General features: G+C 42.6%; 1 protein-coding gene and 1 pseudogene across 1 annotated transcript in view; both read left to right on the top strand.

The window, feature by feature from the left end:
- Positions 1-26,457, top strand: part of LOC126175035 (apolipoprotein D-like) — a 90,159-nt gene that overhangs the window by 32,943 nt on the left and 30,759 nt on the right. The window lies entirely within an intron of this gene.
- On the top strand, positions 12,021-12,138 carry LOC126100004 (5S ribosomal RNA; annotated as a pseudogene).

Here is a 26,457-nt window from a genome sequence, read left to right on the forward strand (position 1 = left end):
AGATCCCGAAGCATCTCCGTAAAAATTAAGTGTTGTTCGAACCTATCTATAACAAATGTAGCAGCCCACCTCTCAATTGCTTCGATGTCTTCCTTCAATCCGACCTGGTACGTATCCCAAACTCTCGAGTAGTACTCAAGAATAGCTCGCACCAGCGTCCTATATGTGGTCTCCTTTAAAAGTGAACCACTCTCTTCTAAAATTCTCCCAATAACCGAAGTCCACCATTTGCCTTTCCTGTCACAGTTCTCACATGATCTTTCCACCTCATACCACCTTGCAACGTTATGCCCAGACGTTTAAACGACTTGACTGTGTCAAGTAGGGCACTAGTAATACTTTATTCGAACATCACAGGTTTGATCTTCCTACTCATCCGCATTAACTTACATTTTTCCACATTTAGTGCTAGATTCCATTCACCACACCAACTGGAAGTCAGAGGATGTCAAATGAAACACCTATCAGCCGTCAAATTTCCAACCTTATTTTATTTGGCAACCAGTTTCAGCGTTTTACTACGTAATTTTCAGGCCCATGACCGATGTGTAAGAAGAATCTACCTCGGTTGTGATCAAAACAGGGACCAGTAATATTGGTATTAGTAGACTTTTACTGACCTGATCTTCCTCAACCAATCACTGCAGTGAAGTACACATTCTGTTCTCCGGAAAAACAGCACACGATGCCTGGAAGTCCTGCAGCCAAACACTGGCGCATTTCACAAGATGAGGGACGCTTCTTAGTGAAAACAAGCTCCATGTCGTCCATAAAATGATTCAGTGGCCGCCGTTTCGGCTGAGCGCAGCGGCATCTAAGAAACGCGACATCTGGAAGTACGATGTTCTTGTAATAAACGCATTAGCCGGGCGCCACCCAAACGCTCCTTTACTTGGACCCGCACACAGAATAAGGTGACCAGACTCCCACACCACGTCCACTTGCTAATAAAGCAGTTAGGCCGGCGCCAGGAAGCCAGGCGCCGCCAGTTTCTAAAGAGGTGTCGTTTCGCTTTCAGCCACAGCGTTCCCACCCTCTTGCTTGGCCGCTAGCGGAACAAGGCAGGCCGCCAGAATGGCAGCCCATAAACCACTGCCCTGTTAGGCCCACAGCCTGTTTTGGTGACTCCAAAGGAGTCCGTAAACTGGCTTGCTTTCGGGGAAAGTTCTGAAGCTGCCCCTAATGCAATGGTCACCCCCAACATCATAAAATCTGTCTCTAGAGCCGAGTTTAATTCTACTACTGCTACTCAAGTCATGCAAGTACCTTGACATCAGTCAGTGGTTTACGACAACCCTAATGGTCCATCAAATTAACATCAATCAGGGAAAATTTAGATAGACCAAAGGCGAATGAAATTGTATGACAATCACTAAAACAAAATGAAAGGAGAGGCGTTTGACAGGTATTAACACAGCAGTGGCCTGTCTGGAAGGCACCGCCATCTTTCACATGTTGTGTCTGACAAAGATAGCCTTGCAAAGAAAGTGAGACATTTACAATCCATGTTGAAAGACAACGGATTTTCTCCACGTCAGACTAACATAGCTACAAGGAAGAAGAAATGTGATCATTCACAAGATCAAGTGTAGAAGGAGTTGTGCAAATGCAGTGCAGTCCTGCCATATATTGGCTCTATATCGTCGAAATTAGGCAGAATCCTATGAAAACATTATGTTAAGTAATATTCCGGCCACCTACAAAGATCTTTCTCGGTTCCATAAAGGATGACATGAGTTTACAGAAGGCTGGAATCCGCAAAATACCTTACCAATTTGCCAAAGCCTACATAAGTCAGGCCACTTTCAGAGTACGTGAATGGCATATGAAACATAATTGTCACAGTCGCTCTCCGCAGCAGAGTACTCAACCATAGCCAAACACTGTACCTCCACAAGATATTCTATGCTGCTGCTAAGGAAATGCTGCCCACAACGAACTTCTTCTGGGATTCAGTTATCGAAGTAAGTGTGGAAATTCATTTGACGGTAGATGTTATTAATTGCAATGGAGACTTTCTGCTGGGTATGTGATTTATTTAATGTCTTCAGAAAGTAAATATTTTACCCTCAACGACATCTCTAGTGATAGTTAATTTTAGTTGGTGAGACCAGAATTTTAACTCCGTTGGCCCGTGATATGAGAGAACGAGCATGAACAACGGCCATCACGAATGCGTCTGTGCGTAGCAGATAGAGCAATATTCAAAGAGTACGCTACACTCTACAGATGGCGCTCGTATAGCGGTAACCTGTATGCATGCGCCTACGAAACTGTTTAGCGACTTGCTCCTGGAGCCTACGGAGTGAAACATTCACCTAATGATGTCTGTATGTTTGTGAACTGAAATATGTCGAAATCTGGCTTCAAGCCCGAAATCTCACGGAATAATAAAATTATTTATTTTGAAACAACCTGGCAGGCAAAAGTAACAACACAGTTATTTGGGCTTGTACTGGACCAGAGGTGTTTTTTGAAAAGTTACACTGATAATTCATAACATTGGAACCAATATTTAACCATCTAACGTCAAGCAATTTTACAACTTTATTCAAAAGAAACTCTCATATTTAGTAAAGTGTATACACTATGTGATCAAAAGTATCCAGACACGTGGCTGAAAATGACTTACAAGTTCTTGGCGCCCTTCATCGGTAATAATGGAATACAATATGGTGTTGGCCCACCCTTAGCGCTGGTGACAACTTCCACTCTCGTAGGCATACATTCACTCAGGTGCTGGAAGGTTTCTCGGGAAATGGCAGCCCAATCTTCACGGAGTGCTATAATGAGGAGAGGTACCGGTGTCGGTCGGTGAGGCCTGGCACGAAGTCGGCGTTCCAAAACAACCCAGAGGTGTTCTGTAGGATTCAAGTCAGTGTGCAGGCCAGTCCATTACAGGGATGTTATTGTCATGTAACCACTCCACCACAGACCGTGCATAATGAACAGGTGCTCGATTGTGTTGAAAGATGCAATCGCCATCCCCGAATTGCTCTTCAACAGCTAGAAGGTGCTTAAAATATCAATATAGGCCCGTGCTGTGATAGCGCCACGCGAAACAACAACGGGTGCAAGCCCCCTCCATGAAAAAGACTACCACACAACAACACCACGCCCAAGAATTTTACTGTTGGTACTACACATGCTGGCAGGTAACGTTCACCGGACATTCGCCATACCCACACGCTGCCATCGGATCGCCACATTGTGTACCGTGATTCGTCACTCCACACAACGTTTTTCCACTGTTCAAGCGTCTAATTTTTACGCTCCTTAGAACAAGCGAGGAGTCGATTGACATTTACCGGCGAGATGTGTGGATTATGAGCAGCTGCTCTACCATGAAATCCAAGTTTTCTCAACTGCCACCTAACTGTCATAGTACTTGTAGTGGATCATGATGCAGTCTGGAATTCCTGTGTGATGGTCTGTCGGCGTTCTCTATCAGTAAACAGACGAGTCGGCCTGTACGCTTTTGTTCTGTACGTGTCCCTTCACGTTTCCACTTCACTATTACATCGGAAACATTGGACCTAAGGATGTTTAGGAGTGTGGAAATCTCGCGTACAGACGTATGACACAAGTGAAACCCAATCACCTGACCACGTTCAAAGTCCGTGAGTTCCGCGGAAAACCCCCATTCTGCTCTCTCATAATGACGCCGCTGATAGGGAGTACCTGGCGGTAGGTGGCACCACAATGCACCTAATATGAAAAACGTATGTTTTGGGGGGTGCCCGTATACTTTTCATCACATAATGTAGGTGTCCAATGTGGTGTACAAACTGGAGTCTCATATGAGGGTTTTGGATACAGTTTTGGCTCCGTCCGAAGTAGAGAGAGAACATCAGTAAGGAACAAAAAAAAGTAAAAAAGAAATACCGATATAGTTATAAGGGCAGTATGCGTGCGTTTTCTATACTCGCAATGGCGTGGGGATCCATCTGTACTTCTTAATACCCCTATAAAATGTCGGACAATTTGTCAATATTGACCAGTTTTGTATTTTATTTGGCATTGTGCGGATTTCTTTTCACTTGTCTCTCAAACACAAAATGTATCTGAGAGAAATTTTGGTTGACGATCAGTTCGACAAGATAGCGGGCGTTGTCTGTGTTGATGTTTCTCCACGCATGTTTAGTGAGAAAGAGGTTTCTTTAACAGTGTGTGTCACTGTGCCTCGAGTTTCCGTAGTTGTGGAAACTATGGTCAAGGGTAAAACAACACAGCAGTAGCAACTATCGAAGTAGTAAAGGTGTCGCATCTTTCCCAATCACATATTACGATGGAAGAGGTTAAGAAGAAAATGAATATTCTACGCACACCATACAAGCGGGACCGCAATAAAATGAAGAATACGAAGCTCTCTGCTTCTTCTATGGACGATGTGACACTACGATCCCACGCTGTGATGTTTTAATGAAAATTGTTTAGATTTTCTTTGGTACTGTATATCTTATCTCCCAGATCCAACCATTCACTGGATCAGCGTCTTGTTATCTGTCTTCTTTATACATAGTTCAAAAGTCAATGCAAGAAACGCTTTGTCTGCATTGGTAGCCATTCCCAATAGAACGATAGCTGATCAAAAATGAGGTTAAATTTGACGAACTTTACAGGTACGTCTGGGAGTTTGTTGACAAAACCATGTGTAGGAAACAGCGCATTTGACAAACAAGTTTGATAGTTACCAGGGGCCTTAATTAAAGTTCAAATGTTCGAGGAACTCGTCAAGTAGTTCCGAAGAATGGAAAGTCGTGTGTGTTGATGGCCAGTAATCTGAACAAATGTGGAACGCAGTTTTTGTGTGATGTCATTATAACTAATGTAGCTAAAAGCTTGCGTGCGTATCATTCATCTGAAAGGGCGCACGTCACGGTGACAGGCAGGGTATTCCCGGAGGCGGCCGTGACCGCCGCGGAGGCGCCCCTGATACGGCAGAGGCGGATCTGCCCTCAGGGCGTAGATGGTGGTGGGGGGGGGGGGGGGGGAGGGGGAAGGGCTGACCCAGAAAGCTGCGGCCTCGGCCGCTCACCCGCGCCGCCGCGGCACTCCTCCGGAGACAGCACAACGGCGCCGCGCACCGCTGACGCCTTCCACGGATGTGACTGAGCAGCTGCGCCACCCCGCCTCCTGTCACCGGTACTGTGCGCGCCGCCGCTCGGGAGTACAGTTACGACGTCAAAGAGCGCCGCATCTCCTTCCAGTTTGGAGCGACCGCCAGAACTCGCCTGCTGTGCGGCCGTTAGCTGCAACTTACTCCACTATACAGAAGTAAGGTAATGACGGCTTTTCAGGAATACACGCGAAGAGCTTGCTAATTTTCAGAATGAATTTTTCAGTCTGCAGAGGAATGTGCGCTGATACGAAACTTACTGGCAAGATCAAAATTACGTTGTCGTATTGCCAATAGACATGTATTTTGGATAAATGGCAGCATCGGTAGTAAATATTGAAATCGTTTATCTTAAAGATCGATTTCGGTCACTGTGCGACCAGCTTCCGTATTAAAATTACAAAAGATTTTTAGCACTGAAGATGGTCGCACAGTGACCGAAATCGGTCTGTAAAATAAACGATTTTAATCTTTACGACTGATGCTGCCATTATCCAGTATATATTGTCAAAGTTATGTGGCGGACCAGGACTCCAACATGGGACATTTGCTTTTCGCGTGTTGAGTGCTCTATGAACTGAGCTACCGAAGCACATCGCACAGCGGTGCTTCGACCAGTACCTCATCTCCTACTCTCAATATTTCTCAGAGGTTCTCCTCAGAAACTTGCAACATTAGCACTCGTGGAGGAAGGATATTGTGAAGACAAGTTGCTAGTCCCGTTAATTTCGCAGGAGAACTTCTGTGACGTTCGGAAGATAGGAAAGAGGTACTGCCGGAAGTTAAGCTGTGAGGACGGATCATGGATCGAGGGTAGCTCAGTTGGTAGAGCACTTAACCAAGAAAGGTAAAGGTCACGGGTTCTAATCTCGGTCCGGCACATGCATTTAATCTGTCAGGACATATCACCTTGCTAATTGTGGACATGTGCTATTCCTCTCATCGGTACTGCTGGTATCTTCAGTGTGGCGGAAGGATAAAAATAACAGACTTGTTCTCTTTTATCACAGTTTGAAACGTCGGAAACCTGTCTGCTACTTTTCATTGATTTTTCATTAGTACTCCAGTATATTTTAAGACACTGTGAAAACAGGTTTGTGTATTATTGCCCGATATGACTTTAACAGACTTTTTCTTGTCATTGTCAGTGTTGCTGTGGACTTTAGTCTGAATACTGATTTTACGTAGCTCTCTTCGCTAGTATTTATTGTGCTAGCCTCTTCATCTCTACATAACTACTGAAACCTACTTAAATTTGAATCTGTTTACTGTATTCATACCTTGCTCTCCCTCTCCAATATACATTTCCCTCTCTTTCTTCCTTTACCAGATCGATGATTTCTTGATGTCTCAAGATGTGTCCTGACATCCGATCCCTACGTTTAATCAAGTTGTGGAACAAATTTCTTTTTTCCTCGATCTTCTCATTAGTTATTCGAGCTAAGTACCTAATTTGTAAAATTCTTCCGCAGGACCACATTTCATAACCTTTGTTTTTTTCGTGTCTGAATCGCTTATCGTCCAAATTTCGTTTCCGTAAAAAACCACACTCCACTTGAGAAAAGACTTCCTAACTCTTAAATCTGTAGTCGATATCACCAAATTCCTCTTTTTCGGAAGTGCTTTTCTTACTATTGCCACTCGGTGTGTTACACCCCCTCTACTTCGGCCATCATCAGTTATTTTGTTGCCCAAATAGCAAAACTCATCAACTACTCGTTTGTATCTCATTCCTAAATCCAACAACTTCGGCATAGTCTAATTTAATTCTACTACATTCCATTTCTAATGTTTTATTTTTATTGATGTACATCTTGTAACCTCTTTTCAGGAGACAATCCGTTCCGTTCAGCTGCTCTTCTAAGCCCTTTACGCTCCGTCACAGAATTACAAAAAAAATGGTTCAAATGGCTCTCAGCACTATGGGACTTAACTTCTGAGGTCATCAGTCCCCCCCTCCCCTAGAACAGAATTACAATGTCATCGGAAAACCTCAGAGTTTTCATTTCTTCTCTCTGAACCTCAGCTCTCTCTCCAAATTTCTCCCTAGTTTCCTTACTACATGCCCAGCATGAAGATTAAATAACATCGGACATAGGCCATAGCTCTGTCTCACTGTCTTCTGAAACATGACTTCGCTTTCATGTACTTCGACACTTATAAGGGCAGCTTGGTTACTGTTCAAGTTCCAAATAATCATTTTTCCCTTTATTATAACTTTTTCTCCCTTAATTTTACCCTGGTAGCTTCAGAAGTTCATAGAATGTAATCGAACACTGTCAGGAGCTTTCGCTATGTTTACTATGGCTATAAACGTAGATTTGTCTTTTTTAACCTCTCTCCTAAGGTAAGTCGTTACTTCAGTACTGCTTCATCGTTACTGTCGTCTAATTAGCTTGAAACGGAACGAACAGACATGTACTTCGCGCCATCAACATATTACACACTTTATGTGTGAGACGGTTGCTTTCCTGCACTCGGAGGTTTTACGTACACGTTGTTCTGGATCGACACTTGAGGATGTTTTCTTGTTTGATCGAAACTGGTCGTACAGTTATTGTGCACATCATGACTATTCACAAATGTAATAAATACTGTAATAGATCACAATGCTACCGTTGATTTCAGACCTGGGCTCTTCTTCAGGTAGAGACATACATGTCTTGTGCACCTTACGTATTTTTTCCTCATCAAGAGAAACTGTGCATCTCCTAAAACAATACCACGGCTATTCGTCTTATCAGCTTGCGACCTGTTCAGTGTGGGAAGTAATAATGAATGCATTCGTTTCCTTTTATGTTTCTTTTAAACTTTGGAAACCAATGTCTTGTTTTCCCTTGAGTTTTCAGTTCCATTCCACGGTATTTTAAGGCACTATGTACCATATTTTGCATTTTGTTGCTAGATGTGATTTAACTACACTTTACCTCGTCGTCGCTGTCATGTAATTACTGCGTGATTCTGAAAAAATAGAAATAAATTCTGCAGTACGTCACAATTCCGTCTAATGAATGGTTCATTTCAGATCTGAGCTGAACTTCAAACGACGCACACATTTCTTTGCAAATTACGTACTTTACATGGGGATAAATCATGCGTTTCCTAAAACAATACAGAAATCCTTAATTTTTCTATGTTTCATGGAATCCTTAGAGATCTCTGACAGTATTCCGAAACTTAAACACTTTTTCAGTTTCAGTCACGTACATTGTCCAATATTTATTGTCATGACGCGTTTCGGCAGCATGCTATGATCGTCAGGTACCTGTTACAACTGAAGTTTAAGTAACAGTAATTGTTGCAGCCCATGCATAAATAACAATAAGGCGCCTGATGATAGCGAAATCCTGCCGAAACGCACGCTGTCAGGAAATATTGGAAAATACACTTTACTAAGGCTGTGAAAATATTATTTTATAGATACAAAAAGCTGTTTACAATTTGTACAGAAACCAGATGGCAGTTATAAGAGTGGAAGGACATGAAAGGGAAGCAGTGGTTGGGAAGGGAGTAAGACAGGGGTGTAGCCTCTCCCCGATGTTATTCAATCTGTATATTGAGCAAGCAGTAAAGGAAACAAAAGAAAAATTCAGAGTAGGTATTAAAATCCATGGAGAAGAAATAAAAACTTTGAGGTTCGCCGATGACATTGTAATTCTGTCAGAGACAGCAAAGGACTTGGAAGAGCAGTTGAACGGAATGGATGGTGTCTTGAAGGGAGGATATAAGATGAACATCAACAAAAGCAAAATGAGGATAATGGAATGTAGTCGAATTAAGTCGGGTGATGTTGAGGGTATTAGATTAGGAAATGAGACACTTAAAGTAGTAAAGGAGTTTTGCTATTTGGGGAGCAAAATAACTGATGATGGTCGAAGTAGAGAGGATATAAAATGTAGACTGGCAATGGCAAGGAAAGCGTTTCTGAAGAAGAGAAATTTGTTAACATCGAGTATAGATTTAAGTGTCAGGAAGTCATTTCTGAAAGTATTTGTATGGAGTGTAGCCATGTATGGAAGTGAAACATGGACGGTAAATAGTTTGGACAGGAAGAGAATAGAAGCTTTCGAAATGTGGTGCTACAGAAGAATGCTGAAGATTAGATGGGTAGATCACATAACTAATGAGGAAGTATTGAATAGGATTGGGGAGAAGAGAAGTTTGTGGCACAACTTGACCAGAAGAAGGGATCGGTTGGTTGGACATGTTCTGAGGCATCAAGGGATCACCAATTTAGTATTGGAGGGCAGCGTGGAGGGTAAAAATCGTAGGGGGAGACCAAAAGATGAATACACTAAGCAGATTCAGAAGGATGTAGGTTGCAGTAGGTACTTGGAGATGAAGAAGCTTGCACAGGATAGAGTAGCATGGAGAGCTGCATCAAACCAGTCTCAGGACTGAAGACCACAACAACAACAGATACAAAAAGCTTTCCAAACTCCACAATAACTTGCGGACAGTCTCAGAAGGTAATTCCGAAAAATAAATGTATGTCGCTCTCTGAAAATAGGTGCTGCGAAACTAAATACCAGTGAATTCAGGGTGGCAATTATTGAACTATACGAAATAAAATTGTCATAATTTCCGAACGGTTTGAGTTAGGACGTTCATACTGCACGGTTGGCCTCGGAGTTTGATGGGATTTAGTAAGCACATTCACATTAGCGACGAAGCCCACTTTCATTGGGATGGGTTCGCCAAAAAGACAAATTGGCGCGATTGGGGGCTGACAATCCGCATTTCGCGATCGAGAAGTCTCTTCACCCTCAACCGTGACTGTGTGGTGTGCAGTGTCCAGGCATGGAATAATCGATGCGATATTCCTTGTTGTCACGGTGCCTTCTGACCGGTACGTGAAGGTCTTGAAAGATGATTTCATCCCCATTATCCAAAGTGACCCTGATTCGGACAATATGTGGTTCATGCGAGACGGAGCTCAGCCCCATCGAAGCAGGAGAGTGTTTGCTGTATGGGAGGAGCACTTTGGTGATCACATTCTGGCTCTGAGGTACCCAGAGGCCGTTGGCATCGGCCTCGATTGGCCGCCACATTCTCCGGGTCTGAACATATGTGACTTCTTTATGTGCAGCTGTATTAAAGACAAGGTGTACAGCAATAACCCCAAAGCCATTGCTGAGATGAAAACACTCAGGTCATCGAGGGCATCGATGTTCCGACACTCCAGCGGGTCTTGTAGCATCTCGCTATTCATCTGCGCTACATTATCACCAATGATAGCAGGCATATTGAACATGTCATAACCTAAATCCGAATATTAGTAGTGCCGTTTACATGTTAAATAAAGTATGTGCACGCCGTAGTTTGCAACTAATTTATATTTTTTTCATGTAGTTCAATACTTCTCACCCTGCAAGTCGTTTACTAAACAAAGTTCCTGTTGATTGCCGTTTTATTGTTATCATTATAATTGCCAAGAGCTGTGGAGTTCTCCAGTCATCACGGATGTAAAGCTTAAAAGAATACATTCCTTTTTCATCTCACGAACATCCACCACTTCCAACATACTGTTTTCGAAATGTTCAAATGTGTGTGTATTCCTAAGGCACCAAACTGCTGAGGTCATCAGTCCCTAGACTTCCACACTACTTACACTACCTTAAACTAACTTATGCTAAGAACAGCACACACACCCATTCCCAAGGGGGGACTCGAACCTCCTACGGGACGGGCCTCGCAGTCCGTGACATAGGCCACTCCACGCGGCCACTGTTTTCCTTTCGTATTTCTGCGGTGTTACCGAATTACTGAACGAAACATTTCAACCTTGAGTATAAATAAGTAAAGGACCAGTCGTCTTCAAAATGCCACAGATAGTGCTCTCAATAACTACGTTCTCAGCTACGTCTGATTTCCAGTACCACAGTTCCGCGTGTACCGATATTAGTGTACCTAAGCCCACTTACTGCTGAATGCATGTTTGTGATTGAAAAAATAAAATGAACATAATATAGGCAGCTCGTATGGTATCACTCGAAAGTTTGGCTCTAGGTATTCAGCTGAGGGCAGTTTATTTTTGTGCGTCCTGTACTTTGTAAATCATTGAATATACTCATGACATAGTCTCATCCATACTAGACACATATCCATTAATCAGCTCTAGCTTTTCCTCGATGTTATAATACAATACCTTTTGGTAGGCATTTAGTACCACTCTAGAATAAGATTTCAAGATGGCGCATTGGGTGACAGAGTAAGTGGTTCAAACAGTGGACTAGTTTTCTGATTAAATGATTTTCAGGTACCCTTCCAGCCACAGTGATTTTGATTTTCCATCGTTTCCCTAATTACCTTCACGAAAATTCCGGAATATACTGTTTATTTTCTCCATTTTCTTCCATTTCCTGAAGGAATAATTGCAGGGAAAATTTGAACGGATTTTCCTATTCTGGGTTTATCTCTCTCTCCTATGTATACGAAGGAGCCGAAGCATTATAAACACAACCCATCACGAGATTAATATTACCTTGTGATTTCGTCGGCACGTGACACTGTAAGAAAAGAATGTAAGTAAAACAGACACAAAAGATGGATCGTTAGAGAGACAATACGGGTCGCAAATGGGGAAAACGACTGATATAAGCGATTTTGACATAGAGATCCGTTGCCTAGGAGCAAGCATCTCGAATGCGTCGAAGATGATTGGCCGTATGCATGCTACTCGTTAGAAACTGTGGAAAGTACTTGAATAATGATAACAAAACCAGCGGCTGTATTTGAATATTCGTCTTTTATTCTTTTCAATACATGTTACCAGTTTCGATACCAAATTTTGTCATCTTCAGGTCCCAAGCATAATGTGCCATCCACAACCGTTTTCATATGCAGTGAACGGAATCGTATGCAGTGGGCCACAATTAACTGGACTGTGTACCTTCCGTGGGGCAACGGCCTTGCCGTAGTGGATACACCAGTTCCCGTCAGATCACCGAAATTAAGCGCTGTTGGGCGTGGCCGGCACTTGGATGGGTGACCATCCGGGCTGCCATGCGCTGTTGACATTTTTCGGGGTGCACTCAGCCTCATGATGTCAATTGAGGAGCTACTCGACCGAATAGTAGCGGCTCCGGTCAAAGAAAACCATCGTAACGACCGGGAGAGCGGTGTGCTGGCCACACGCCACTCCTATCCGCATACATAGTGAGCGTGACACGGCGGTCGGATGGTCCCGATGGGCCACTTGTGACCTGAAGACGAAGTGCTTTTTTTGTACCTTCCGTGGCAACAATAAGCCCACCGTGGTCAGACGACACACAGAGTTGTTATTGTTACCACAGAAGGTACACAGTCCAGTTAATTTTGGCCCGCTGCATACGACTCTGTTCATTGCACATGGAAACGGTTGTGGATGGCAGGTTATGCTTGGGGCACGAAGATGACACCATTTAGTGTAGAAACTGGTAACATGTGTTAAGAGGAAGAAAACGACGAAGATTCAAATACAGCCGCTGGTTTTGTTATCATTATTCAAGTACATCGTATCCGGCTGCAGTCCCACTTGCCTTGATGGATTACCAGGAACTCTACGGAAAGTGGTTGAAGAACGCTGAAATCGCGAGTAAGAGCCAAGGTGTTAGACATCCATGCATCGTCACAGAATGTGGAACTCCCCCGAGCTCCACGTTGCTCGCTATGTAAAGTAAGTGCTGCACTGAGGAGAAGTATCGATATTGGTCGGTGAGAACTGGCACGAAGTCGGCGTTCCAAAACAACCCATAGATGTTCTATAGGATTTAAATCAGGACTCTGTGCAGGCCAGTCCATTACAGGGATGTTATTGTCGTGTGACCACTCCGCCACACGCTGTGTATTATGAACAGGTGCTCGATCGTGTTGAAAGATGCAATCACCATCCCCGAATTGCTCTTCAACAGTAGGAAGGAAGAAGTTACTTAAAACATCAATGTAGGCCTGTGTTGTGATAGTTCCACGCAAAACAACAAAGGGTGCAAGCCACCTTCGTGAAAAACATGACCACACCATAACACCGCCGCCTCCGAATTTTACGCTGGTAGATGACGTTCACCGGGCATTCGCCATACCCACGCCCTGCCATCGGATCGCCACATTGTGTACCGTGGTTCGTCACTCCACACAACGTTTTGCCACTGTTCAATAGTCCAATGTTTAAGCTCCTTACACCACGCGAGGCGTCGTTTGGTATTTACCGGTGTGATGTGTGGCTTATGAGAAGCCGCTCGACCATGAAATCCAAGTTTTCTCGACTCCCTCCTAAGTGTCATAGTACTTGCAGTGGGCCTAATGCAGTTTGGAATTCCTGTGTGATGGTCTGGATAAATGTCTGCCTATTACACATTACGACCCTCTTAAACTGTCGGCAGTCTCCGTCAGTCAACAGACAAATTCAGCCTGTTCAAATGGCTCTGAGCACTATGGGATTTACCATCTGTGGTCATCAGTCCCGTAGAACTTAGAACTACTTAAAACTAACTAACCTAAGCACATCACACACATCCATGCCCGAGGCAGGATTCGAACCTGCCACAGCCGTCAATTGTCCTAACGGAAAGAAGCCGATGGCGTGAACTGCCTATGAACTGTATAAAGCTCTATTCTGTGTTATCGTATGTTAACTGTTTGTATATCGTATTCTGCTGAACATCAAAACTGTGGTAACAGGTATGCTTGTGCATGGTTTGTTGTAGGTGGTTTGGCGCTATACAAAGTTTCTTCCTTTAGCTGCAATTACGTGTCGAACCCGATTGGGCATTGAGTCATGCTTATAGTGGATGACAGGTTTAAAGTTAATCAATATCTGAGATTACGGCGTGGTGGAGTGTCAGTCTATCGGCAATCTATGATCAGTTGTTTTCAATTGGTGAGGGATCCAATGATTTCGCTGGCGAGGGAAACAGTCGAATATCCTCCGTGTCGGCTTCGGTCAGCACAATACGGGCAACATGTCTCGCCTTATCTTGTTGAAACATCACATCACGGAGATTTAGAAGAATGGGATTTGCAATTTCCTCTCAGACAAGCCACACTTTGTAGTAACCGATGGGAAGTCATCGAGTAAAGCAGATGCAAATCCCCCAGGAAGAGTTATAGTTCCTCTGCCGTACCCGAGCTACATAAAGGATTCAGGAGACAATCTGAGTAGCACTCTCAGATTTTTTTTGGAAATGGTGCTGTTTTTTATCGTCTTATAAAGTCATCAGATGATCGAAACAAATTGCAAAACAATTAGATAAAATATCTGTATGATGAGAAAAGTGGTAACTGCCTCTAAATAATGAAAAGTGTGAAGTCAGCCTCGTGAGCACCAAAAGGAATTTGTCAAGCTACAGTTACACGATCAGTCAAACAAATATAAATGGTGTAAATTCAAATAAATAGTTAGGGATTACAATTACGGATAATTTAACTTGGAACGATCACGAGGATAATGTCGTGAGTACAGCAAATCAAAAACTACTGTTTATTGGCAGAACACTGAGAAATGCAATATGTCTCCTAAAGGGACTGTGCACACTACGCTTGTACCTTCTCTTCTGGAGTACTGTTGTGCGGTGTGGGATCTCCATTAGACAGGATCGACGGAGACCATTTTGTACTTTCGCGAAATAGGGGCGAGAGCACTACGAATATGATACGCGAATTGAAGTTATAATCGTTAAAACAAAGGCGGTATTCGATGCGGCAGGCTCTTTTCACCAAGTTTTTCCTCAGAGTGCGAAAATATTTTGTTGCGCCCACCTATATAGGAAGGAATGATCATCATAATGAAATAAGAGAGATCAGAGCTAGCGCGGGAAGATTTAAGTTTTCATTTTTTCCGGGCGTTGTGCGAGAGTGTAACGATAGAGAAATAGCTCAAGGTGGTACGATGAACATTCTGCGAGACACTAAATTGTGAATCGTGGAGTAATCATGTAGATGTACACATAGATATAGATAGGGAATTAACCGTAACATGTCAAGAACGCTGCTGTCCAAATTATCAGCTATGGGAACCAGAGATGTTTTCGTTGCGTACCCAACGGCACCCATTATCAATGGCATCTCGCCAAGCGCTTGACCCACTTGACGGTGACAAATGCCATCTCGCAACGCTCATTCTGCTCGGCCGTTTCCACAAGTCCATGGGAACGCTCTATGCACAGTCGCGACTCTTCTGGAAAGACGGCGTGGCGCCTCTCTACTGTCCACTGCTGTCGTTGGACGTATCATCGTCGGCTCGCCTCTCTCTGCTGCTGCCTCAAGAGAAGCCGAGATTCCGTGTAGCTCCAGACAAAGTCTCAATGTCCTTGTGGATACTTTTTTCGTGTATACAAGTCCCCATATCCCCAAAGTAAGTGATATGGCTGTACGACCAGCATGGCCGATCAAGATGTATGTCTACCCCTCGTGCGCTAGTCGCATGCGTCCGTTGAGTTTCTGCATGATGTCCAGTACGGCCCTCTTGGCCCCATCGATTCTATACGCGAATGATCCCGAAAATTGCAAGCAACAATATCGAGGAGCGATAAACCGATATCTCGTAAGTCTTGATCCTGCCGCAGTCGAATTCTGACATGTGTGGTAGACGTTCCTAAAACGACCTTTTCACACACATTCAAATATCATATCTAAACGAGAAATCCGCTGTATGTGTTAACCCAATCTACTTCGTGTGCTTGGGCTGAAATACTGAAATAATCAACATTTGCATATCTAAGCATATGGTACGGTTCAAGCTAATTTGGTTGCAATTTTTTTCCTTTGAGTCATCAGGCTTCTGACTGGTTTGATGCGGCCCGCCACGAATTCCTCTCCTATGCCAGCCCTGAAAGTAGTACTTGCAATCTACGTCCTCGTTTATCTGCAGGATATATTCCAGTCTCTGTCCTCGTATACAGTTTTTACGCTCTACAACTCCCTCTAGTACGATGGAAGTTATTCCCTGAAGTCTTAACAGATACCCTATCATACTGTCTATCCTTCTTGTCAGTTTCCCTTATATTCCGTTCCTTACCTATTCTGCGGAGCACCTCGTCATTCCCTACCTTACCAGTACTCTTAAGTTTCAATATTCTAATGTAGCACCACCTCTCAAACACTTAGATTCTCTTCTGCTCCGGTTTTCCCACAGTCCGTGTGTCACTAACATGCAGTGCTGTACTCCAAACGCACATTCTCAGGAATTTCTTCCTCAAACTGAGGCCTATGTTTGTTACTAGTACACTTCTCTTGCCCAGGAATGCTTTTTTCGTCTGTGCTAGTCTGCTTTTAAGTCCTCTTTATTCCGTCCACCATAGAGTGTTTTACTGCCTAAATAGCAGAATTCCTTAACTTCATCTGCTTCGCGATCACCAATCCTGATGTTAAGTCTCTCACTGGTATCATTCCTACTACTTCCCATTACTGTCGTCTTTCTTAGATTTTCTCTCTGTCGATATTCTGTACTCATCAGGCTGTTAATTACATTCAGCAGGTCCAGTAAGTCTTCTTCATTTTCACTACTGAGTATGGCAATCTCACCAGTGAGTCTTATCACTGATATCCTTTCACCTTGAGTTTTAGTTCTATTCTTGACACTTCCTTCTATTTCCGTCATTGCTGCTTCTGTGTATAGGCTGAACAGTGAGGCGAAAGAGCACATCCCTGCTTACACTCTCTTTAATAGGAGCACTTCCTTCTTGTTCTTTCACTACTATTTGTCTTTATTGTCCATTGGTCAGAGTAGGTTAGTGCTAAGGGAGGAAGGTAAGAAAATTGGGGTTTAATGTCTCGTTGACATCGAGTAACGTCTTGAGGATGGGAAAGGAAATCGGCTGTGCCGTTTCAAAGGAACCATCTGGGCATTTGCCTGGAGCGATTTAAGGAAACTGTGGCCGGAAGCGGATTTGAACCACCGTCCTCCCGAATGCGAGTACAGTGTGCTAACCACTATACAAACTCGCTCTGCGGGCTAGTGCGTACAGTATACTATTTAGCGGTGATAGAAATTTGTGAAAGTTTTTCCGCTCTCACATGAACGACACCTTACATTGCACAATTTTACAAACATAATCTGTTTTCCGAAATTAATGTCCACCGATAGCCCAAAGTCCTCAGGAGCGGATACATGAAGTAGCGTACTCTGTTAGTGTGCTCCCAAAATGTTAATCTCCTATCTGTCCGTCTGATCGCTCAAATTTCCCCTCGGTCGATTTTTGAGTGAGGCAATTCTAACAATATTTTATCGATCTCTGAGACTGGATTCATTCTGCATATGAGGCGTACTGTACACCACTATTCGAAACAGTTAACAGCAACTGAAGGAAGTGTAATAAAACCTAAACATTACCTTTGTAGTTACCTGAATGAAGACGATTAGGTAACGAAGCAGTTACCACGGAATAATGACCAATTTTCTACTCCTCGAGTGTAACCTGTCCCTCCAGGTTGCAAGGAACTGCACTTTCCAACACTGATTCCGTGAGCGGCTGCACGCAAACAGTTTCTCCAAACATTTTCTTCCCATTCCGTTGTTATACTCCTACACAGATTCGGACGATAACGGACGCTCTACTTCGCACACGGCAGTGAAGACTGCTCAAAGCGGATGTTTATGACGAACACAATAAAAATATCTCCTGTCAGACTTTCTCTGACAATTCTCGACGCACGCCGGTACAATGGTAACAGCAGGACTGTGTGAGCCGTAAACTGTAGTTTTCCATTCTCGAAGATCTTTGGCGAAAAGCAGTATGTCAGCAGAATCATGCGGCACATTCATTCATTTATTTAGGTTTTCATTCCATCCATTTGCTATTTGAAGCGGAAACTAGTATCGTCTTCATAGCGAAGCCTGATACCAGGACGTCTGTAGTTACCTTTCGAAAAGAGATGCTTGCTTGAATACCGTATTGCCGAAGAGTAAGCAATAGAAAAGGTACCTTCATACAAAACATCACATGTCGGAAAATATTGAAAGCTGGTTGAGACAAGTCGCCAACTCAGTAGTGATTGTGGCCTACCTAAGTCAGGCAAGGATCGGGACCAACCCCTTCATCTCTGAGTAGCACTTGCACTCAAAGTAATGAATTATTCGTTGTATATATTTTAATCTCTGTCTTCCTCTGCCTTTTTCGCTCTCTACAACTCTCTGTATAGTACCAGGGAAGTTGTTCCCTGACGTCTTAATGCATGTGCGATCACCCTGTTTGTTTTACTTGTCAGTTTACTATGTATGGTCATTTGCTCACCGATTCTGTTGAGACCCTACTCATTTCTTATCTTATCAGTCCACCAAATTTTCAACTCTCGTCTGTAGAATCACATCTCAAATGCTTCGATTTCCACAGTCCATGATTCACTACCACACGATATTCAGCTGCAAACGCACAGTTTCAGAAATTTGTACCTCACATTAATGTCGATGTTAGATACTAGTAAACTTCTTTTGGCCAGGAGCATCCTTTTTTTCCTGCGCTAGTGCTTTGTATGCGCTCCTTGCTCCATCCGTCATGCGTTATTTTTCTTGAAAAGTAGCAGAACTCGTTCCCTTCATCTATTTCATGGTCACAATTTTTCATATTGAGAGTGTCGCTAATCTCATTTCTGCTACTGCTCATTAATTTTGTCTTTTTTCGGTTAACTCTCAGTCCATATTACGTTTCCATTAGCCTGTTTTGTTTATTCAATAACTTCTTCAATTCTTCTTAACTTTCACCAAGAACAGCCACGTGGTCAGTGAATCTGATCATTGATGCCATTTCACCCTGAATTCTAATCCCACTTCTGAAACTTGCTTTATTTCCGTCATTGCTTCTTCACTGTATAGATTGAACAGTAGGGGTGAATGATTGCATCACCATCTTACCCCTTTCTAAATCCTAGCAACTCGTTCTTGGTCTTCCACTTTTTAAAATTTTATTTCTAATTTTTTACTGTATAGAGTTATTTAAAAGACCATTGTCCCGATACTTAACTGTTTTGAATGAAAAGGCTCCCAAATACTTCTGCACCACTGTGTCCGATGTATAGAGTGTGAGAAAACCACAGATTCAAAAACTGAAGCATTATAGTGCAGGTCCAGCAATACGTTAGGTCCCCGGGAAGCGTAGACAACAACGAGCTCGAAGTAAGTTCAAGACCAGACACTGGCTCTACCTTACGACAGTAAAATGCTTTGCATGTTAACGGTGCACCAGGACTCTCTGACTGAATCCAATAGTCTCTCTGTTGGAGATATTTTCTTTGTTTCAATGAAGACCGAGTCAATTCAAATTTCTCCTTTGACGTATCGTTATGCAGTAGAGCCTACATCTCATAGGCAAGGGGAACAACAGATAGTTCCAGCCCATCGTTTGTGTTTTGTAGTTCCTATTCTTTGCTGGTCACATTTTCTTTTTCTCAAGTTACTGAATACGTCCACACCGGCTCACCGTGAGTTCTGGCAGTATATTTCTTCCATACTCGTTGCAACACACATGGAACCAGAACTATTTCATCCACATCTCATTTATAATCCTTTCAATTGGCTCTGAGCACTATGGGACTTAACATCTGTGGTCATCGGTCCCCTAGAACTTAGAACTACTTAAACCTAACTAACCTAAGGACATCACACACATCCATGCCCGACGCAGGATTCGAACCTGCGACCGTAGGAGTCGCGCGGTTCCGGACTGCGCGCCTAGAACCGCTAGACCACCGCGGCCGGCCTTTCAATTCTTTCAAAGATTATGGAGCTGATTGCCACACTCATTAATGCAGCTTTACACACGTAGAACAAAATTTACATAAAGGTGAGCGGGTGATGTTCATTACTAGTGGATTCTGCTACCGACGAGATATTTCTGCTGTAAAGCAACAAGATAGATCCTAATATCGTCCGTTAGGGTGAATAGAAGACGGCTTGTTCTGTCCGTATTCTTTTTCAGTTTCCAACTGCTTGCAGTGAGAATGTCTTTCTGTACTACAAATTTGTAAATTCGTTGAAATGGATCAAATGGCTCTGAGCACTATGGGGCTTAACTGCTGAGGTCATCAGTCCCATAGGACTTAGAACTACTTAAACCTAACCTAAGGACACCACACACATCCATGCCCGAGGCAGGATTTTAACCTGCGACCGTAGCGGTCGCGCGGCTCCAGACTGTAGCGCCTAGAACCACTCGGTCATTCCGGCTGGCTGTAAATTCGTTTCCACATGATCTTACCAATACATTCTGAGCGTTGATAACAATGATTTGGGTTAGTAATTCTTTACCATGTCATCTTCCATTGTATGAAGACTCAAAACTTCGCTTTTGAGGCAAGGTTCATTACAGATGTGACTTAATATATAAGTGGTGTACAAATATATCGAAACACTACAAACAGAGCACTTCACCAGACATGGTGCCATTTACTTGAATGTCTGCATGAGCGGACGTTGATGACGATACCAGCCTTTCGAAATTAACTCGAAATAAATTAGCTGAATACGAATAACTTCGCCTCAGTGATGTTAGGTACAAACTTACCGTGAGATGGATCTGATCAACAACAGTGGTCACATAATCCTTCGCAATAATGCGACCTTGCAGAGTAATCATATAGCTCCTGGAATTCCATGATATGGTTACCCAAATCATCACCGAACACCCGCCATGTTTCACTACTGGGACGTAAACTCCTCCAGAAGTTGGAAACGGTGTAAAACAAGATTCATCCGAGCAAACTGCATTCTTCCGCTGCGCCACAGTCCACGTTTTATAGCTTCGGCACGTTTTCATGTTACGGGCGTTTGCATCACTGACGAGCGGTTTTGTAATTCCAGCTCGCCGGACAGTTCCCTGCTTCTGTAGCTCCCTTCGGTTGTTTAGGTGCTGACTCGGTTCGCGAGTAACATCGCTTTCTGCAGTGACTTTTGCAGCTGTCATCCTCGTATTTTTTGTCACAGTCCTCTTCAATGGCGGTCTGTCACGACCACTAAAAGCACACTCTTCAACAGTGGGAAGCAAGAAGGTGCTTAAAACATCAGTGTAGGCCTATGCGGTGATAGTTCCACACAAAAAAATAAGGGGTAGCCTACTCCATGAAAAATACGACCACACCATAACACCACCGCCTCCGAATTTTACTGTTGACACTACACACGTTGGCAGATGACGTTCACCGGGCAGTTGCCATATGCATACCCTGCCATCGGATCACCACATTGTGTACTGTGATTCGTCACTCCACACAACGTTTTTCCACTGTTCAATCGACCAATGTTTAGGCTCCTTACACCAAGCGAGGGGTCGTTTGGCATTTACCGGCTTGATGTGTGGCTTATGAGCAGCCGCTCTACCATGATATCCAAGTTGTATCAGCTCCCGCCTAACTGTCATAGTACTTGCAGTGGATCCTGATGCAGTTTGGAATTCCAGTGTGATGGGCCTGATAGATGTCTGCCTATTACACTTTACTACTGTCTTCAACTCTCGGCGGTCTGTGTCAGTCAACAGACGGGGTCGGCCTGTACGCTTTTGTGCTGTCCATGTCCCTTCACATTTACGCTTCACTATCACATTGGAATCAGTGGACGTACGGATGTTTAGGTGTGTGGAAATCTCGCGTACAGACGTATGACACAAGTGACACCCAAACGCCTGACCACGTTCCAAGTCCATGAGTTCCGCGGAGCACCTCATTCTACTCTCTCACGAAGTCGAATGACTACTGAGGTCCCTGATATGGAGTACCTGGCAGTAGGTGGCAGCACAATGCACCTTATATGAAATACGTATATTTTTGGGGGTGTCCTGATACTTTTGATCACATAGTATGTGTCACATATTTTGATACTTGGCCGACCGTGGTGACCGAGCGGTTCTAGGCGCTTCAGTCCGGAACCGTGCGACTGCTACGGTCGCAGGTTCGAATCCTGCCTCGGGCATGGATGTGTGTGATGTCCTTATGTTAGTTAGGTTTAAGTAGTTCTAAGTTCTAGGGGACTGATGACCACAGATGTTAAGTCCCATAGTGCTCAGAGCCATTTGAACCATTTAGGTTAGTTAGGTTTAAATAGCTTTAAGTTCTAGGGGACTGATGACCTCAGATGTTAAGTCCCATAGTGCTCAGAGCTATTTGAAACATTTGATATTCGCAAAGTCAGTCACTGATTAGATTAGATTAGATTAGATTAATCCTAGTTCCATGGATCATGAATACGATATTTCGTAATGATGTGGAACGAGTCGAATTTTCCAATACATGACATAATTAGGTTAATTTAACAACATACTTAAGTTAATATAACAACTTTATTCTTTTGTGTTTTTTTTATTTTTCTTTATTTTTTATTTTTATTTTTTTATTTTTATTTTCTTTTATATATTTTTTTTATTTTTTTTATTTTTTAATATTTTTTTTTCTTAATTTATATCTAAAAATTCCTCTATGGAGTAGAAGGAGTTGTCATTCAGAAATTCTTTTAATTTCTTCTTAAATACTTGTTGGTTATCTGTCAGACTTTTGATACTATTTGGTAAGTGACCGAAGACTTTAGTGCCAGTATAATTCACCCCTTTCTGTGCCAAAGTTAGATTTAATCTTGAATAGTGAAGATCGTCCTTTCTCCTAGTATTGTAGTTATGCACACTGCTATTACTTTTGAATTGGGTTTGGTTGTTAATCACAAATTTCATAAGAGAGTATATATACTGAGAAGCTACTGTGAATATCCCTAGATCCTTAAATAAATGTCTGCAGGATGATCTTGGGTGGACTCCAGCTATTATTCTGATTACACGCTTTTGTGCAATAAATACTTTATTCCTCAGTGATGAATTACCCCAAAATATGATGCCATATGAAAGCAATGAGTGAAAATAGGCGTAGTAAGCTAATTTACTAAGATGTTTATCACCAAAATTTGCAATGACCCTTATTGCATAAGTAGCTGAACTCAAACGTTTCAGCAGATCATCAATGTGTTTCTTCCAGTTTAATCTCTCATCAATGGACATACCTAAAAATTTGGAATATTCTACCTTAGCTATATGCTTCTGATTAAGGTCTATATTTATTAATGTCGTCATACCATTCACTGTACGGAACTGTATGTACTGTGTCTTATCAAAATTCAGTGAGAGTCCGTTTACAAGGAACCACTTAGTAATTTTCTGAAAGACAGTATTGACAATTTCATCAGATAATTCTTGTTTCTCAGGTGTGATTACTATACTTGTATCATCAGCAAAGAGAACTAACTTTGCCTCTTCATGAATATAGAATGGCAAGTCATTAATATATAATAAGAACAATAAAGGACCCAAGACTGACCCTTGTGGAACCCCATTCTTGATAGTTCCCCAGTTTGAGGAATGTGCTGATCTTTGCATGTTACGAGAACTACTTATTTCAACTTTCTGCACTCTTCCAGTTAGGTACGAATTAAACCATTTGTGCACTGTCCCACTCATGCCACAATACTTGAGCTTGTCTAGCAGAATTTCATGATTTACACAATCAAAAGCCTTTGAGAGATCACAAAAAATCCCAATGGGTGGTTTTCGGTTATTCAGATCATTCAAAATTTGACTGGTGAAAGCATATATGGCATTTTCTGTTGAAAAACCTTTCTGGAAACCAAACTGACATTTTGTTAGTACTTCATTTTTACAGATATGTGAAGCTACTCTTGAATACATTACTTTCTCAAAAATTTTGGATAAAGCTGTTAGAAGGGAGATTGGACGGTAATTGTTGACATCAGATCTATCCCCCTTTTTATGCAAAGGTATAACAATAGCATATTTCAGTCTATCAGGGAAAATGCCCTGTTCCAGAGAGCTATTACACAGGTGGCTGAGAATCTTACTTATCTGTTGAGAACAAGCTTTTAGTATTTTGCTGGAAATGCCATCAATTCCATGTGAGTTTTTGCTTTTAAGCAAGTTTATTATTTTCTTAATTTCAGAGGGAGAAGTGGGTGAGATTTCAATTGTATCAAATTGCATAGGTTTGGCCTCTTCCATTAACAGCCTAGCATCTTCTAATGAACACCTGGATCCTACTATATCCACAACATTTAGAAAATGATTATTAAAAATATTTTCAACTTCTGACTTTTTGTTCGTAAAGCTTTCATTCAATTTGATGGTAATACTGTCTTCCTCTGCTCTTGGTTGACCTGTTTCTCTTTTAATAATATTCCAAATTGTTTTAATTTTATTATCAGAGTTGCTGATTTCAGACATATGGTACTTACACTTGATCTGGAATGATGAAATCTGGCAAGAAGAAAGGTTTCGTAGAACATGTAAAGGAAAAGAATCAGAATATTGTTTATTTGCAATTTTCTCAAACGAAAAAATGTTTCTTTTGTTGTTTGTTGTCCGACTTGAAAACTTGAAAGTGAAACATTCTCGACAGTCTTACAATCCCAAGGACCGATATCGTGCCAGTATCACTGTTGATAACACGCAAAAATCGTCGAGATCCTCGATTTCTGGATAGACGAACTGTCTGTTTACATAATTGAGTTTGTACGGAATCCTCAGTGTGTCAGTCTTAATCGCACCTGGCTAATTATTCTTTTTTTTCCATCACTTTTCCTCTGTTTACGCCGGCCAGTAGTTATAGATTTTACCATTTGGTAGTACTGGTGGAAGAGGCATTTGGTCTTAGAGGCATTTTACTGTAAAACTGGAGCAGTCCCCTCGCAGATTTCGCGCAGGATGATTCCTCCGAACGGCACAAAGAACCGTTGTGTACCTCTTGAGTGGACACGAACACAGCCGTTAAGAGAGAGAGAGGGAGAGAGAGAGAGAGAGCACTGGGCACAAAAGAAGCCAGTCACGTGTTGCGGAGCGCGGTCAGTGAGTCGCTGTCACGGCCAATGCCGCGTCGGCGGCCTCGCTACTCCAGTCGCACACTTCCGCGAACCTTTCGCGCCTCTCCAGACGGCGAGCATTCTGCTGCGGGCGCGCCGACCTCGAAACCGGTTGACGACCTCCTCGCTGACCTCCCTGCCTGCTGTGCTGCTACCGACACGGCACCTGTCTGTGCTCGACGTGTGCTGCAACTGTTTACAACCCGCAATTCGCACACCATGTTCGCCTTTGTGAAGAATCGTCTCCTACCCTTAGGGTATCGCGCCACAGTCGGTAAAAATGGAACCCTTCCACAATCACTTTGTTGTCCGTCTGTCTGTCTGTCCAACTGTTAACGAGCTGACCTATCAGTTTGAAAATTACATCACACACTAAGGCCTATGGGACATTGCCGGTGTAAAAAATCGAAGTTTCTATGTCAGTGCATTCATAACATAGGCTATTTATGTCACGTATTTTGATATTCGCAAACTCACTCATCAAAACTACACAGTATTTCCTGTTGATCTACAATCATGAAATTTGGCAAGAAATGAGTTTTACAGTGCAAGCAACAGAAAAAATTCGAAAATTGTTAATTTGTCGTTACATCAAACGAAAAAAATATTTTTTGTCTTTTGTTATTCGACGTCACATTTGGCATTAAAAAATTCTCGAAAATCTTGGAATCTTTGGAACCGACATCTTGCTAGTATCAATGTCGATAAGAGCAAAAATAGCCGAGGTTCTAGATTTCCGGAGTAGATGGACTGTCTGCATACAAAATTGTCTCCTTTTGTTATTCATTTCTACGATAGCAAATTTTAACCCATATGAGTTGTGTATAGGCTGCATAAGGAACGACAAACGCCACAGCAGGGTAATAATTTAATTGTTCAAGCTGCTAGTGTCTATGGTGACTGGTTGGTGAGGACACTTTAAGGTTACGTCAGCAATAACGATGTTGCTAATTGCTCTAAAGCAAAGAGACGCAGTGCTCGTACAAGTCTCCTGCCAATTTTAGCCTCACCTATCCATCGTAAGGTTTTCCAAGAGAATGAAAAATTTTCTACCAGTGACGGTGCAAATTACAGTAACGGAAGGTCTGGTCGGAAGGCAACAGTAAGCAGAGAAGTATAGTTAAGATAAGGATGGTGCAGCGCCAAGAAGAAAGTTCGTTTGAGAGTCGGAAGCCAGTTAATATACACATGGATTGTTTACTCACCAAGAAGCAAAAAGACGTTATATTAAACTTATTTTGAAGGCGAGAATGCCGTCCGGAGAGAAGGATGCAATTTCGGTTTAAATGTAAAGAGCGAGCAGTTTTAATTGCGTACTAAGGAAGAGAATGTCGAAAGGACCATTGGAGGGTCACATTTGGGATTTGCAGGAGTACACCACTTTGTGACAATAGCTCAACAATGTTTCCTGTGGAAAACGTTGAAAAGTGGGAACTTTAGGGGGAAAACCTGCCTTACTTAACATTTCTAACATCAACTTTTCCTACTGAGCCACACAGTTTTCTTTACATACGAACTGCGTACG

The sequence above is a fragment of the Schistocerca cancellata genome, chromosome 1, assembly GCF_023864275.1.
Source record: "Schistocerca cancellata isolate TAMUIC-IGC-003103 chromosome 1, iqSchCanc2.1, whole genome shotgun sequence".
In the NCBI taxonomy this organism is placed as follows: domain Eukaryota; kingdom Metazoa; phylum Arthropoda; class Insecta; order Orthoptera; family Acrididae; genus Schistocerca; species Schistocerca cancellata.